Source organism: Dasypus novemcinctus, unplaced genomic scaffold (genome assembly GCF_030445035.2).
Source record: "Dasypus novemcinctus isolate mDasNov1 unplaced genomic scaffold, mDasNov1.1.hap2 scaffold_69, whole genome shotgun sequence".
Taxonomy (NCBI): Eukaryota; Metazoa; Chordata; class Mammalia; order Cingulata; family Dasypodidae; genus Dasypus; species Dasypus novemcinctus.
Genome location: NW_026688628.1, coordinates 3116647 through 3132487, shown reverse-complemented (window position 1 = coordinate 3132487; position 15841 = coordinate 3116647). Strand labels below are relative to the sequence as shown.

General features: G+C 36.9%; 1 long non-coding RNA gene across 1 annotated transcript in view; it reads right to left on the bottom strand.

Annotated features, from left to right (window-relative positions):
• The window catches only part of LOC139438561 (uncharacterized), a 60379-nt gene extending 45646 nt beyond the window's left edge, over window positions 1-14733 (bottom strand). Inside the window, exons 1-2 of the long non-coding RNA XR_011648235.1 lie at window positions 14648-14733; window positions 9574-9714 (exon numbers count right to left, since the gene is read on the bottom strand). This is a non-coding gene — a long non-coding RNA (uncharacterized lncRNA). The remainder of the gene's footprint in view (window positions 1-9573; window positions 9715-14647) is intronic.
• Window positions 14734-15841: the final 1108 nt, after the last annotated feature.

The following is a 15841-nucleotide window of genomic DNA, read 5'->3' as shown; positions in this document are numbered from 1 at the left end:
TGAAGGAATAGAGTTTGGATTAGAGTGGACTTACTAGTGTTCTGTTGTGGAACTATTGTGATTAGTAATGGAAGAAATTGTAGTACTGAGTTAGAGAAAGTGACCACGGTAGCTCCTGAGGGTAGGGAGAGGGAAGAAGAGATATAATGTGGGTACATTTTCAGGATGGAGTTGTCCTGGGTGGTGCTGCAGGGACAGATGCTGGACATTGTGTGTCCCACCATGGCCCACTGGGTGGACTGGGGGAGAGTGTAGACTACAATGTAGACCACTGTCCATGTGGTGCAACAGTGCTCCAAAATGTATTCACTGGTGTAGTGAATGTGCCACAATGATGGAAAAGATTGTTGATGTGGGAGGAATGGGGTGAAGGGGGTGGGTGGTATATGGAGACCTCATATTTTTTTAATGTAACATTTAAAAGAAATAAAAAAGAAAAAAATACATGTAAAAATGCACAACATCACTAGCTACTAGGGAAATGAAATAAAAACCCCAATGAGATATTATTTCATACCTACTAGAATGGCTGTTACTAAAATAAAAAGGAAAACTACAAGTTTTGGAGAAGTTGTAGAGAAATAGGAATATTCATTCATTGCTGGTGGCAATGTAAAATGGTGTGGCTGTTGTGGAACAGGGTTTGATAATTCCTCAGGATGGTTAATAGAGAATTACCATATGACCTGATAATCACACTACTAGGAATATACTCAGAAGAACTGAAATTAGGAACTCACACAGATATTTGCATACTAATGTTCATAGAGGCATTATTCACAATTGCAGAACTGCCAAGACTTGGAAGCAAACTCAGTGTCCATCAACAGATGAATGGATAAACAACATATGGTATATGTTTATACAAGGGATTAATATTCAGCCAAATCAAGGAATGAAGTCCTAATGCATGCTAAACTTGGATGAACCTTGAAAACATTACGCTTACTGAAATAAGCCAGAAAGAAAAGGACCGATATTGTATTATTCTCGATATAAAGAAATTATAATAAGCAAACACAAAGAGTTAGAATGTATTATGTAGGTTATAAGGGGATAGATTGTTGTTACAGAATGGGGAGTTGAGGCTTAATCTGTAAAAAATTTCTATTTAAGTTTATTATAAAGGTTTGCAAATGGATGGTGGTAATGGTAGCCTATTATCTTGAGTGTAATTAACAACACCAAATTATATAGGTGAATGTAGTTAAAAGGGAAAACTTTAGGTCATATGTTACTAGAATCATAATTTCAAGGTAAAGCATAAGACTGTAACACAATGCATCCTTTTGTAGAGAAAAATTATAGTAAATTGCACAAGTATAAGACTGTTTTTCATGAATTATAACAAAGATGTTATGCTGATACAATATGTTAATAATAAGTGGAATGTGGAAAAATATTAATTGAATATAAACTATGGACCATAGCTAATAGTGCTATTTTAATAAGTTTTTATCAATTGCAACAGAGGTAACTACTGTTATAAAAGAGTATAATTACTAAAGAGTATTATCACCAATTCTAACAAATGTTCCACACAATGCATACTGTTGGTGGTGGGCTGGTGTATGGGAATCCTGTATTTTATGTATGATTGGTTGATAAACTTACAACTTTCCTATTAAAAAACTATGAACTTCTTCCCAAATAATATATTTATGTATTGCCACTCGTGTATTACTTTCCCAACTTCCAAGGCAGTAATGGAGTTAACAGACATGTAGTCATAATTATGAAATAAGTTTAGTGTAGTCTCTGCTAAAAAATCTTCTGGAAACTAATTTGATTCTGACTAAAATTTGCAAAATAATCACATAAACATCAGATTAAAGCATTCTAACTTTTAGTTTTATAACTGTTTAGTTGCAATTTTCAAAATAAATTTGAGTCTGGTTGTTGACAATGCATGGATATATTAATAGTAATTTAAACAATTCTGCAAACAAATCTGTTACTACAGACAAGAATGTAAATATCCATGGAAATGTAATTAGGAGGGGACAAAGTGGAGGAAAGTTAATTTCCCTAAGGTTCATTGTGAAAAACTTTCTGCTCATGTAATGACATTATAGTCTTCCCAAGTGTAATCAGATCATCACCTTCTCACACTAACTAATGAAGTTAAGATTTTTAGAGGTTTAAACATTAGACTTGGACTTTTTTTTTAATGATTATAACAAGTACCTTTAATATGTATCAATAAATTTGATTTGTTAACAAAAAGGAAACAGGTAAATGGGAAGTCATCAAAATTTAAAATTCCTTTTGCTCAAAAGACTATTATAAATGATAAATGACAGCCTATACAATGAGAGAAAATATTTAGAAAGCACACATCTGATGAAGGATTAATATCCAGTATATATAATGAAATCTTTCAATTTAAGAAAATGACAATCAGTCAAAAATTGGGTAAAAGACATGAAGATATATCTCTCCAAAGAAGATATAGAAATAGTGAGCAAACAAATGAAAAGATACTCAATATAATCTGCAATCAGGGTCAGGCAAAACAAAACCCTTTCATATTAAATTGAATGGGTATTCTTAATCTTTAAAAAAATGAATAAGGGTTTTGTTGTTGTTGTTGTTGTTTTGGTTTATACCCCCCTTGCAGCTTGCTTGCTGTCTGCTTTCTGTGTCCATCTGCTGCGTGCTCTTCTGTGTTTTTGCTGGTCTCCCTTTCTGTTGGGTCACCTTGCTGAGTTGGCATTCTGCAGTGCTTGCAGGCTGGGTGGAACTCCACGGCGCTTGTGGGCTGGTGGCATTCTGCAGTGCATGGCTCGTGGCTCTCTGTGGCATGTGGACATGCCTGCCTTTTTACAAGGAGGCCTTGGGACATGAACCCAGGTCCTCCCATATGGTAGACAGGTACCCAACAAATTGAGCTACAGTTGCTTCCTGACAATAAGTTTTTGAGAGGATGTACATAGAGAAGAAGACTCATTCCTTGCTGGTGGCAATATAAATGACACAGATCTTGGGGAAAACAGTTTGGAAGTTCCCCAGAAAGCTCAGTATAGAACTACCATATGACTAGACTTGGACTTTAAACACAGTTTGAGTCTCTGAGATGACTTAACTGGTTAAATAAACTAAATAAATTATAGGCTCACTATGTTGTTGCTCTTCAACTTAAAAAGAGGGCAGGCTTGTGTGCTCTGTTTGTGACTTTGTGCATGTGTTTCTATGTATTACTGTTGTTTGTGTGCAATTATGATTGGAAGAGATACTGACTTGATCATGAACTCTTCATTGTGGGCTCCAATCAAGTATAAATTTCATATATTGTTGAAAAACTGGAATCAAAATGAACATTTATATCTTTCAACATTGCAGACCAAATTATGAAGTAAGATTCTGAGTCTCAGAAGTAATGAAAATTCTTCACAACTCAATATTAATTAATTAGTTCTTTTCTTCCTGAATGTATTCTAAATTCCTTTCTGTTTAATTCAAAAATATCTTTGCTACACTATTTCGTTCTACCTTCTTTGGGGAAATATATTTTCTTGAATGTTGTCTCCTATTCAATATGTTTCTCATTTTAAATCTTAGTGAATAAAAATGAAATATGATTGAAATGTATCACTATGTCCATCCCTAATTTGGGATACATCTAAAATGTATAAGCATGTATCGGCAATAATTTCCAACCTTCCCTTGTTAAAATTTCTGCATATCATCAAAATATAAGAAAAAATGTTATATATGGTTGAACTGCTATATAGTTACCCTTTAATGCTTTATATAAATGTTGTAAGGTTCACAGTGCTTAATATTATCTCATGGGTATCCATTAAAAAGGAAATTATGCAAGAATGGATTTTGTATATCATACCATCTGTTAGTAAACAATTAAACCTTACCCAAGAGAATCCTGAGTTTTGCCCTTGCTTCTGTGAGGTATTATCTAGGTCCTAGAAATGTTGTGGTAGATAGAAGTGTCCTTGTTGACCTTTGGACCTTGGTCAGAGAGATGATAACAATTTGATTTAGGTTAGTATCTTGAGTTATGTAGTATTAGTCAGCCTCCAGGGAGGTTGGCAGATGTAGACTGAGATCAGTTCTGCTTACATGATGGGACCCCTGCTTACATGATGGAAACCTAAGGCTCACATGAACTTCCATTTGTTTGCAATATCTATTGGTGTTGTCACACTAAAATGCATGCAAATTAACACTTTCTTGACTCCTTGGGGAAAGGATAATAGGAAGCTCCATATTTTTTTTCCCCTGAACTCTGCCCTATGTGTCTCTTTGCTTGACTGACTTTAATCTATGTCCTATCCCAGTTAATAGACTATAACTCTGAATATAACAGCTTTCAGTGACTTCTTGGAGTCCTTCTAGCAAGTCATGAAACATAGATGGTGGTTCTGGGGACTCTCAAACTTGCAACTTACATTAAAAACAGAGGTATCATTTGGACTATTCCCACTATGCAGTTGACTCACTTTGTCACAGTCCATCCCCCTTCATATATAAGTTATGCCAATAGAAGATATGACAAGTTAGAATTCGATTTCTGACTTCTAAGAAAATATCTTTTCCTCTATTAACTTCTTTGTTGAATCAATATTGTGAAAGTTACACTATTGAATCTTGAACCCCAATTTGACTCTATATCTAGTGAGTGATGAAAAACCAGTAATGCAATTTAATAAGAGAAATTAAATAAAATGTATAATTTACAATACAGGCTTTATGTTTTATACTAATCTTAATTAAAATTTTGCAAAAGGAAGGCTGAAAAGGGGTACTGATGCTTAATATATGTAGAAGCTTTAATTAACTTGACTGTAAAAGTGTGGAAATGGATAAAGTTGATGGTAACACATTATAGTGAGTAGAACTAATGAAGCTGATTCATAAGTGGAATTGTGGCTGAAAAGGGTATGTTGGAGATTTGGACCCAAAGGGTATTGGGAATGAAAGAAAGAGAAAAAGGAGAGTGAAAGAAAGAGAAGAAAGAAAGAGAGAGCTGGGATCAGGGGGTCTGTGAGTAGAGACTCATCAGACAACTTTATTATTTACAAGGGGCTCTCTATATACCCCAGTCTATGTGACAACAAGCAGGAACATGTAGCCTACGTGACTTCAAGCAGCAACATGCAGTTAACTATCAGCATTACCCATAGTCTGAGGAATTTTAAAAAATCTTATCTCAAGGTACAAAGTCTAAGTGTTCTATTCACTACAAAAGGTATGTGCTCATCTTTTCTTTCAGCCTTTAACAGCTTCATCCTATCTGCTGGGAACTCTTAATTATCACATTCGTTAGGTTGCAACAATAGCCATGGAGACAGCACATCTTTCCTTGTGAGGCCACTGTGCCTCAGTTTCCAACATCTCCCCCTTCTTGTTTTGTCAAGGTGACCATGCCTGTCTTAGGTTGCCCTCCTCTGAGAGTCTTACCCATCTTTGACTACCAGCCAAGCTCTTTGACTTGGGTAAATTATTGAAGTGCTTTTGCTAGCACCAGATTATTCGCAAGTCCCATGACTGTTACACTTTGCAATTTTCTTCGAAAGCACTGTACAGCACAGGCAAGGATCATGAGCAACAGAACAAACATGATGAGCCCTATTCCTAAAGCTGACAGGAAATGTTGTGATTTCCACCAATTAATTGGGTTAAATTTTGTAATATGTGAAATCATATCTGAGAAAATATCCTTATCATTGGCTACATGAATTTGATTTTGAGACATTTCTAATATTTTCCTTTGTAATTCAATTATTTCCAGAGAGATATTACTTTTATGGCCTAGTAAATGATTCTTAATTTTTTCCATTCTATATTGGATGAATTATAGGCAAGAGGAGTAATACAAAAGTTGCTTTCATTCCAATCACATTTCAATCCCCTTAACAAGTTTAAATTATACAATTATTTCCAATATGCAAAACAGCAGATTCTAACTCATTAACCCAATTATTTAACTGTTCATCAATGTGCTCTTGGCTATGCCACAAATCACTAGCATTTTTATGCCAATCATGTACATATTGTTGTGTTTGTACTTTCATGGAAAGCTACCACAGCAGTAGCAGCAGCTGTAATGATTCCAATTAGTCCCAAAATGCTTATAATAAGCAGTCCAATAAAGCATTTATTTTAGTTCATTTCAAGAATTCTTATGTAGCAATAATTGACTTTCAGAAGATGACTGCCAAATCCATGTCATTCTGACCGGTATCCAGATGCCTTTTCTTCTTCTGGCCATGGCTCATCGATGTTCACCTTTTCAGTGGAGCCACTTTTGCCTTTTCTCAGGTTTCAGCGGTAGAGCCCTGGATCGTCACAAAAGCATTTGCATCAACAGTCCTAAAAGGGATGTTAGTGGAGTAGGCAGGGACATGACAGTCACCTGTTACTACTAGCAGGTATCTCAGATGTTTTTTCATAATATGAGGGTGATTTACAACAGTCCATCATTTCTGTCTTGTTTTTAGTATTTGCAATCTACCCCTGGATAGGGATGGCAGTCTTTTTTTTTTTTTTAAGATTTATTTATTTCTCTCTCCTTCCCCCCCATCCCAGTTGTCTGTTCTCTGTGTCTATTTGCTGCATCTTCTTCTTTGTCCACTTCTGTTGTTGTCAGATGGCACAGGAATCTGTGTTTCTTTTTGTTGGGTCATCTTGTTGTGTCAGCTCTCCATGTGGGCAGCACCATTCTTAGGCAGGCTGCACTTTCTTTCATGCTGGGTGGCTCTCCTTATGGGGTGCACTCCTTGTGCGTGGGGCTCCCCTACATGGGGGACACCCCTGAGTGGCATGGCACTCCTTGCACGCATCAGCACTGTGCATGGCCCAGCTCCACACAGGTCAAGAAGGCCCAGCGTTTGAACCACAGACCTCCCATGTGGTAGATGGATGTCCTAACCACTGGGCCAAGTCCACTTCCCAGAATGGCAGTCTTTAGAGTGACCAAACACTATTGGGTTAAGTCTTTCACTTTTAGCAGGACCTCCCATGCTGCACACAATTGCTTTTTTATTTTGCTTTTGGCCTCTTTTCAGAATTGTGATTAAAACCCAAGGGGTACTTGTTTAAAATTTTGCTTTTGCCATAAACTCCACCCAAAACCAATATTGGTGCTTGCTACATCCAATTCATTGGCTAAGTTAATGTCCACAATTTACCTTCCTTTTATTATTATTTAAAGCAGCTTGTTGGAGGTTTTCCTACTTCCATGAATGACCTTTCCCATTTAATACATACAATGGTTTTAATATTTGAGCTAAATGAGGGATGCAATATTTTCAGCACTTCAACAATATTACAAACTCTATTAATATGAGAAAATATTGCATTCCATCAGTTACAACAGAGGGCATAGTTTTATCCCACCCAACCAAACCACATTTAGGAATTTGATAGAGCAGCAGGGACTTTGCAGCCTGTCCCAATTGTTTGCCTAGTTCAGGCTCTTAAGATAACATACTATTGTCTCTGATGTTTCTTGATGTTTCTTTTCACTCTGAAAAAAGGATTACTGGTTAACATAATGTCATCAGTAGAGTTTCAGCCACCAGTTTTTTTCTATGCAGCTAGATTATTATCACCATGCCAGGACAGATGGCTGGGCTATGCACGCAGCCTTGGGGAAGCACTGAAAAAGTCCATTGTTGACTTTTCTACAGGTAGGAGAATGCAGGCTAGCTTGACTTGCCTAAGGAAATACTGAAGAAAGTCTTAGCATGTTTTAAAACAAAGTGATAGTGACATAGCTGGACATTAATTTCTTGCAACAAACTAGCAATATTTGGGACTGTTGCATACTACAGTGTTATTTTAATTTGTAAGAGGTTGTTTTGTGACACATATCTTTTTATAATAATGAAAACTGTAAATAAACCACATTGTACTTGTTTAATGTTATGCTGAAATATTGGTAAATTTATACACTCTTAAGTACTCATTTGAAATTTTACTCATACAACTTTAACAGGGGGTTAAAAATTCTTGTTAATTTTATAACACTTTTAAAACTCTCTACTTATAACATATTAAATGAACTTAACTATTTTATTACCTTAATTTTTCTTTCAAGGTAAAAACAAAATTTTTGTAACTAGTTTGAAATAGAAAGCTACTTTTTAGGATTTGGCTTTGAGAAAGCAGGTTTGAACATTACTTTCCTTTAAAAGAGATAAGACCCTTTCTTCTTCAGACACTGAGGAAATGATGAGGTTAAAGCACAAGAAGCTGTTTTGATAAAACAGATTTCTTTGTATACTGATTATTCAGGAAACTTACTAAGACAGACTAATGACTTGAGAGACTTTGAAAAAGGACAAAATTTTTATCTTTGCATTAGTATATTATTTGATACTAAACCTTTTAAAACTTTATAGACAGACCCATCAAATCTTACTCCACTTAAATCATAAAAATTTCTTTTCCATGAACCTTCTACACTTTCAGTATTCACCTAGGTTTTGTTGCACACTCTACTCTTTCCCAATAATCAATCATTTTATCTTAGAACAAAATCATCTCCTGTTTCCTTATCAATAAAAACACATTCCATATATCCCACATACTAAGTTGCCAGGCAAACTTCTTACAACATGTAATTGCCATCAACACTAAACAATCTTGTTAAAATAATGAACTTCTCTTCACTTTAAATATTCAGTAACATGCAATACCAGAAACAGTCTTTAAGAAGCAAGTTGGCAGGGGAGGCTGGCTGCTGACAAGCTTTCCTGTTATAAAATTACCTTTTATTATTATTATTATTAAGTTAGTTTTTGTTTAAGAATGACTTTTTGGAATTAGCCATTTAAATACCCTAATTTAAACAATGCTTCATTAAACTTCTTATAATTCTTTATAACCATATAGACAATAATTATATTATTTTAAGACAAATTTTACCTGCACAGAACACATTCCCTTACTTAAAGTTACCACAATATCTTCTACAACTTGCCACATGCATTTAGGTCCCTTGAGTTTATGAAAATTAGCTATCTTATTTTAGGACAAAACACACCTTTTTGAAAAAACTTATTAAATTTCAGCCAGCATTCCCACAAACTTTTAACCTTCTTTAATATTCATTTAAGTTTTACATCCTTCATTTTATCCTGTGAAGAAAAATAAATTATTCATTTCAATCTAGGCAAGAACAACTTTTTATGAAAAGACTTATAGTAATTTTGAGAATCAAAATTTACAATACTTATCACTGTAGAGATCTTATTAACATTTAAACTTAAGCATTAATATAAGCGCTTATTTAATTTTTGGCCATTTGAATAGAGCTCTTTTAAAAAATTTTATTTATTAATTTATATCACCATCTGGAGGTATCAAAATATACACTGACATTGAATGAACAAACACAAAACAATTACAACACATTAACAGAAACATACAGTTTACAATTGACTCACAACAATGCTTTTGTATTAAAGAAAACAACTCTAGTAATTTATAACTTTTTACAGGCACCCCATTAACTTTCAGTAAAGTTTTTAACACTTGTGAATATGCTTCCACACATCCCATTTGATTACCCATTCTCCTGATGACTTCACAGAAAATGTTACTTACTTAAAAGAAGACTCGAGTCACACTGCTTTGGATGTCATACGACCCTCAATGAGGTCTTTTCCATGGTTCCCGATACTGATTTGGAAGACTCACTGACTTCTTTGGGTCCCACATTGGGTACCAGTTATTGGAGATTTGGACCTGAAGGGTATTGGGAATGAAAGAAAGAGAATAAGGAGAGTGAAAGAAAGAGAAAGAAAGAAAGAATGAGAAAGAAAGAACAAGAGAGCTGGGATCAGGGGGTCTGCAAGTAGAGACTCATCAGACAACTTTATTGTTTACAAGGGGCTCTTCATATACCCATCTATGTGACATCAAGCAGCAACATGCAGTTAACTATCAGCATTACCCATAGTCTAAGGAATTTTAAAACATCTTATCTCAAGGTACGAAGTCTAAGTGTTCTATTCACTACAAAAGGTATGTGCTCATCTTTTCTTTCAGCCTTTAACAACTTCATCCCATTTGCCCAGAACTCTTAATTACTGCATTCTTTAGGTTGCAAGCATAGCCATGGAGACAGCACGTCTCTCCTTGTGAGGCCACTGTGCCTCAGTTTCCAACAAGGGTAGTCTAGGGATGTAAATGTCAATTGAAAGAAAGCTCAAGAATAATCTAGGGAATAAATAAGATAGTGAACTCAGAGACAGATGAGAATTGTGGTTAATAGTATAAATACAAGAATGCCCTTCTATGAACTAGAACAAATATATATCACAGTTGAAAGGTGGTAAGAATACGGAGAAGCATGGGAATGTAACCTATGGACTATAGTTAACAGCAATACTGTAATAGTCTTGCATCAATGCTAAAGATGTACTATGATAATAATAGGGGTGTATCTAAAAAATACCAAATGCATGCTATAGACCATAGTTAGTGCTAATAATCTGATGATATTATTTTGTAATCTGCAACAAATGTCCTGCAACAATGCCATGCATTTGTGGAGGGGTGTTATATGGGAATTTCACACATGTGCATGATTGTTTTGTAAGTTCACAATTTCTCTAATAAAAATACATACTTTTAAAAATCTGCGCAGACCCCTCCAATTCCCACAACTATAGAGAAGGCATGAATATTGTATGAGAAAATAAGAATATTTTCTGGTGAATAAGAAAACAATCCAAACTATTAACATAGTCTTTTAATACAATGTCAGGCTATCCTGCCAAAACTTAGACAATACCAATTCAGAGCCTGCACCCACCCACACACTTCAGCAGATCTCTACTGAGGATGAATTGGCAAATGATTATGTCATGAAATGGTTATATTAAGAAACAATTTATTTGCTATCAAATCTCCACAATTAAAAATATTTTTTATGTCCTGACTCTGCCATATTTTAGCTGGGAAACTTTGTTTATACTTTTCTATGATTCTGGAAAGACTATATCTGTTATCAAACCAGGAAGGGTCTGCTATTTTTGTACACTTTCTGCAAGGAAAAGATGATGTTCAGCACATTTGTTTGACTCAGGTGGTGAGACTAGCTTCCACTGAAATGGTGTGAGAGACTTCCTGAAAAATTGTATACTGAAACTATTTGGGGACTGATTTAAGTTCAATTTACATCCCTCCTTCTCCTTCTCATACGCTGTTTCTTTTCATAAGTGTCCCCAAAATGACCAAATCTAAACTAATGTCTTTGATTTCAAGGTAATTTTCTTTTTTAAAAGACATTTCCCAGCATCCTGTCCTGTGAGAGAGTGGTGAGGAGTAAAGGAAAAGCTGGGATTGAGGAAAGAGAGTGATGACCCTCATGGGGCCGTGTTTTGCTGACCTCCACCCACCCATCCCACTTCTGTGTTTGGGGAGGTCTTCTCAGATGCTGTCAACAATTTCCTGCTAAAATGGCAGGGAAGAGATCAGGTAGTTCGTGGTTAATCCTCTCACCCTTATTATTGGGCTTCTCTGTTGGAAATTACTGACATAGTAGTAAAATTCTTCATGCCACTTGTATTGAGTTTCTTAAAATTCTAAAATATGTTCTCATTAAAATGATAGCTTCATGAATTTTGGCAAATCAAGAACACTTGTGTACTGGCACCCAGATCAAGAACTGTGCTAGAACCCCAGAGGCCCCCTCATGCCCCAATCTAGTCAGTACCATCTCAAATGATAACCATTTTCCTGACACGCATCAGAACATATTATTTTCACATTTTTGTAATTCATATAAATGAAATTATTTGTGTTACTTCTTTTTGTCTCTCCTTCTATCATAGAATGCTAAGTTGGTGCTATTTTTCTCTTTTGTTTATCATAATTGTATTTAATTTATGCTACTTCCTGTATTTTATTTCATTGTATGAACATTCCAAAATGCATTTGTTAATGTTAGGTTTGGTGATGCTTGGGTGGTTTCTGTTTGTTTGTTTTAAATTGTGCAAATATAAATGAGCATGTATTTTTTGGTAATGCATATCTAAATTTGTGGAATATAAATTGTTGGTGTGGGGGGATTGCTGGGTTATAAACTGAGAATAAATTCAGTCTTTGTTGGAACTGGCCCCAAATTTCCAAGGTGCTTGCAAAAATGTATCCAAACACTTTGCTTGGCAAGGTATTTATTTGTTGTTGCTTTACATCTTAACCAACAATTGATGTTATAAGTCATGTAAACCTTAGCCAGTTTTGTGGTGATAATGTCTCAATGGATTTGTTTGCATTTCTCTGATGCCTGGGTATGTACAGCACACTTTCCTTTGTTTATTAGCCTCATGTACATCCTTTTGTGAATTATGTGTTCAAGCATTTGGATAATTTTATTTTGGGCACCTATCATGTTCTCATTTTTTGGTAGGAGATTTTATACATTCTTCCACATTCTGGATTGCCACTTTCCACCTTACTGATATCTTATGAAGCAAAGGAATTCTTAATTTTGAAATAGTCCCATTTATTAATTTTTGAACTGCAAACTGCGCTTATTTTTTAAAAGAATGAAATATACCAAAAAAAAAAAAAAGGGGGGGGGGTCACTGTGTGTAAAGTCAGCCAATTATTACACATTCTCCCCAAACCCTAATGCTTCAGTGCTGAAGACCAAACAAAGCAATACAAAACAAATCATCAAGAACTCAGAGGGCTGGGCTCTAAGGATTAAAAAGGACAAGGAGACTTTCTTAGCTCATGCCTATGTGTTCTTGTGATTTGGGAATTTATTTTCTAGTCAAAGCAAGGTCTGAGACCTGCATATCATGCTCATACAATGACCAGGTCTGGTAGATAAATTGAGTGGAAATAATTGGGGGGATGGGGGGGGATAGTTTTTAAAAGAAGAACTCCAAATCCTCGCAGCCAAATCTTAAACACACCCTGTTAAGACAAACCTTGTGTGGCAAATTCAGTTGCCAGACTTCTGGGCTGACTTCAGTGGCTAATTGCTCTCTCAAATTGAGATGCACAACTTTACCTGATGGGAAGTTGTTCCCTACCCCAAAAACTCAAGTCCAGTGTTTGGAATGTGTATGCCAGGCACTTTTGTATGAGTTTTATGTTGCGAGCATGCTAAAAAGCACTGCACAACAAATGGAGCACACTGAATCACACTGGCCAAGGTGGGTAGGCAAATACTAGGAAATAAAACAACTTGCTTAAAAATAACTTCTGACAATTGCCTTAAGAATAACAATGTAGGAAAAATACATAGTTTTGAGAATTCCAAATCCTTTCACATTTCACCTTTTTCCATTTACTCTGTTACTCAGAACAGCAGCTTTAATGGAAAGTTTAAAAATAAGCAGCACAAGAACACATGCTGTAAATGAACTTAACTGGTGAGATTAACTAGTAGATTTATTTGCAGTGGGTAATTATATAAGGAAATTAAAATAGTACTTAATGTAGTTTCAATTTTAACAATGTTTGAGCTTTTTTAAAAATGAATTAATATTAATGCTACAAGATCATTAGAATACAAACATACTTAATTTAAGGAATAAAGCACCTGAATAATTTAAGTGTAGTTTTGTGAAGTAAAACAGTCCACAAATGAAGTAGCTATTTAACTTTTGGGGAAAGTTTGATCATTGAAATTTTGTGTGCTTACTTTGTTACAACAACAAAACTCCTCAGTCTATTTTTGCTTAAGTGCTTTGTTTCCTTGATATTATTGGTATTGGATTTTAGATGGATTTCCTCCAAACGGATAGTTTTTGTGATAAAAAGCACCTTTAATTCTTATTAATGACCTAGGAATAGTGCATAGAAATCTCTCTAAAGCAGGTTATTTTTCATTAAATATTTAAGAATTTATGAATTCTGTTATTTTAATGCATAATTGTAAATGTTTTTCCCATTTAGCTTTTTTTTAGTAAACTATAATGCTCACACAAAAGAGTGAAAATTACACTAGCCCATGACAGTTTGATTTCAAAATCCTTTCGGAAACTAAAGTGATTACATTTGAATAATAAGACTGGCATATTTCTCACGTTTGGAATTGCAATTTTTTTTCTTAGCCAGTTGGAAAAAAGCTCTCTCCCCTGCACACATTTAAAATATATCTTCTGAAGTGCAAGATCCGAGTTGTCTGGGGATAATTTAAAGGATTTTGATCCAAAGTCACTGTGCATGCTTGGCACGCAGGCCTGGCTCCCAGGTAATTGCTTGGGCCTGAGAGGTCACACACAGCCAGTTAAAAGGGCAGTTTTTTATTTTCTGTTTTTTGTTTTTTCCAGTGGGCGACAATGGGAAGAGGGCTCATCTTTCAGATAGGAAACTTTGTATCCGACCCTTTATCTTGAGAATGCTAATCCTGGGCCTGAAGATCTGCCCCTGTGCCCTCTGCACCAAGATTTAAGGGAAGATGCCTAGTTTTAAATGCCATCCACACTTTCACTTCCCGCTCGACTTCTCCACACCATAGAGTGTTGGTGTCTGTGCGGACGTGGAGGAAGGGAAAGGGCTTTGCCAGGTCCGTTTGCCAGCTGCGCTACCTCGGGGAACCCGCAGCGCCGGCAGCCCCACATCCCCTACGGTGAAGACTCTCTCAAGTGGAACGCATTTCCAGACTCGCCTTCTCTCCACCCCTGCAGGAGAGGCGGCCTTCACTCACCCCTACCGAGAGTGGGTGTCCGCGTCCCCCCGCTTCCCGGGAAGGCTTCCAGCGAGCCGAGGAGCGGGCTGCGCCGCAAGGGCCGAAAGCCGGGCCGAGGGGAGTGCGGGGCTCCGGGCGTGCCGAGGGCCGAGAGCGCGGCTGCCCCGCGGACTGCGAATCCAGCCGTCCAGGGCGGCGTCTTCTGCTCCTCTCCGGCGTCCCGCCCGGTCTCCCCCTCTCTGTCCCCTCCTCCCACTCTCACTCTCTCTCCCCTCAGCTCCGACTCAGGGTGCGGCGTGACGTGACGTCACAGAGACTCCCCCAAACGCCCCTGCACGTGGCGGGCTTCCGCGGCCCAGCCAGGCTGAGCTGCGCCGGGGGGCGGGAGGCGAGCGGCGAGCGCGGCGGGGCGAGCGCGATGGGGAAGGGGGCGAGCGCGGGGGGCGCCCGGCGACGCAGAGGAGGGTCAGGAGGGAGGCCAAGGCCGGCGGGCGAGGAGTCCGACCCCGAGAAAGAGGCCAGGAGAGCAAAGGAGAGGGAGCTGGGCAGGGCGCTGAGACCCCAGCCTTCCGCGCAGGAGGCGCAGGCACCTCCTGTGGAGGGGAGGGAGGCATGGAGAAAAAAAGCCCATTTACTAATTTTTAACAGTAAAGTTTAATTTGGCTTGTTTACAAAACTCTTACAATTCTAAATCACAAATTACAGTTTATATCTTTTTTTAAAAATCTGTATTTTTAATTAATTCCTCTATTTTTACCTATAACTTGTATACCTTCAATCTATGTGGAATTGATGCTGGTTTATTGTGTGCAACTGGAATCCTAATTTTTTTTTTTCATTTTGGGCAACCTCTTCACAAATTACCATTTATTAAAAAGGCCACATCATTTGACCCACTGCACCACACTGTCTGCTTTTTTTCTTATGTCAGATGCTTGCGTAATTATGGATATGCTTTCAACTCCTTAACCTGTTAGGCTAATTACTTCATTTACCCTTGTGCCACTAACATGCTCTCTAATAAGTAGATCCCATAAGAGTTCTTCATACTTGGTGACTTAAGTCTTCCCACTTGGTTCTTCTAATTTAAGTTGACTTTCACCCTTGGCGCGTTGCTTATGAACGTAGAATGTGTGAATTACTCACATTAATAATCCTACAATCTTAAGAGGAATTATATTTAATCTAATATATGGAAAAATTGGGAGTTAGTGGAAT